Source organism: Trichechus manatus, unplaced genomic scaffold (genome assembly GCF_000243295.1).
Source record: "Trichechus manatus latirostris isolate Lorelei unplaced genomic scaffold, TriManLat1.0 scaffold00010, whole genome shotgun sequence".
NCBI classification, from domain to species: Eukaryota; Metazoa; Chordata; class Mammalia; order Sirenia; family Trichechidae; genus Trichechus; species Trichechus manatus.
The window spans coordinates 1,718,069-1,720,020 of NW_004443946.1; positions in this window are offsets into that span (position 1 = coordinate 1,718,069).

A 1,952-nucleotide genomic window follows, 5' to 3' on the forward strand; every position below is an offset into this window, starting at 1 on the left:
GACAAGTTGGCTCCAACTCATGGTGACCTCACACACAACGGAATGAAAGGCTGCCTGGTCCTATGCTATCCCCATGACCTTTGCGAATAAGACCGTTGTGATCTATAGGGTTTTAATTGACTAATTTTCAGAAGCAGATTGCTAGGTCTTTCTTCCTAGTCTTTTTTAGTGAGTGCTTAAGTAAGCAGATGCCTTTAAAAAAGGCGTACAGAGCAGTAAGTGGGTTCACTATTTCATAGTGGCAGGAAGAGCAGGGGAAGAGTCTGAATACCCAAGCTGCCCTAACAGCAGACCATGGGGTGGCGGTGGGGATTTGGGGGCAAGAATGGATGGTCCCCTGCCGCTGATGTGGCAGGGAAATAGTCTTTTTTTTTAGAGCTGTATTTTGTCTGGAAAGACCTCTTGGTTCCTAAACAACGTCCTGGGCTCTGTCAGGCTCCAAATAGGTTCTGATGCTCCTGTTCCTCCTATGAAGCCAGGCTATGTGGCCTTTCCTGGAATGCCACTAGGCCCATCATAGTCTATGGCCTTTACTTTCTTATCCATGTGTGGCCTTAAAATAAATCCCCAATCCTTGAGGTAACCTAATAGGCCTCTGTTCCTTGCAATCAAAAGAACTTGACTCATCCTCTCACCTTTTCCAATGACTTAATAAATAATAATAGAAGAATCTTTATTACCTTATGCTCAGCCAACTCTCTCTAGGGTCATCAAAGATTTTATAGGAAAGAGGAAGTTTCCTTGGTTATAGCTGTCGTCCCCTTTGTCTCCCTCCATTCATTTATGCTTGATCATTCATTCTCTCAACAAACCATGGACTCTGAAATGATTAAGGCAAAATTCATGCTTTGAAAGAGCTCACAATCTGGCAAGTAGAAGCAGTGGGGTCAGAGGAGTCAGGTTAGAGGGCGGGGACTACACACACCCTGAGGTGGGGGCACCAGAACCTGGGGCCCTCCTCCCTCCGCGGCCTGTACTGGCAGCAGTTCTTCCTGGTTCTCCTGGGACCTCTGGCTTTCGTACCCCTGGCCTGGAACCACATGTAACAAAAGCCGTATGTTCACTCGGATTAATTAAATGACGGCCTCGGCAAATTTCTGGGGCTGCTTCTGGTGATTTTGTGTTATAATGTCTTTAATATCTATCACTGTATATTGTTTGTTATGTTTAACCCTGCGGCTCAGATTCTATTAGTCTATAAAGTTTAAATGCTAAGAGCCTTCTTGTACTGATTTTTAAAAGTAAGGACTATTTTTTATTTATTCCGTCAGAACATATCTTCTTTCCTCCAGGTTGGACCTGAGAGGGTACTTAGTCCTGATTTTTCTGAAAGATGACTTAATCTTAACTGACTTTAGGAAATGGGGCAAGGAAAGGTGCTGGAAACCCAAAGTCCTGATACTTGGCTCTCAGCCTCAATCTGCAAAGAAAATTAAATTCCCAATCCAGTTTCTAAACCCAGGTATGCAGGCACCCAGGATGGCAGGGAGAAGGGAAAAGGAGGTGCTTTTATCTGGGGACAGGCATCTCAGGCCCAGCCCGGCTCTTACTCTTCCCAGGTCCTGCCCCTGAGCAGGTGGACAAGACAGGTAATGTTTGGCCATGGAACATGTGTATAAGTGAATCCAACTGTGTTTTCTAGACTGCGGAGCTTTGCAGCATGCTGGTGCCCTGGGCCCATTTTCCTGTTCTCCCACAATGACCAGCGCCAGTGCTGGTGACATATGGCAGGCTGGTCATTTTTATTCAGGGTGGAGGGCACAGTGATGAAGAGTTCCTATGACCTTGTGCAAGCCCCCTAAACTGGTGGTCTAAGTCTGAGCTTCCTCTACATTGCAGATAAGGACACCTGCTTCATAAGGTGGTGGTGAGATGAGATGAGGGGGCCAAGGGCCCGCTGTGCTCACCGTTGGTAACTGTGTATGCTTACTTTGGGGGAGGGGGAGGGGGAG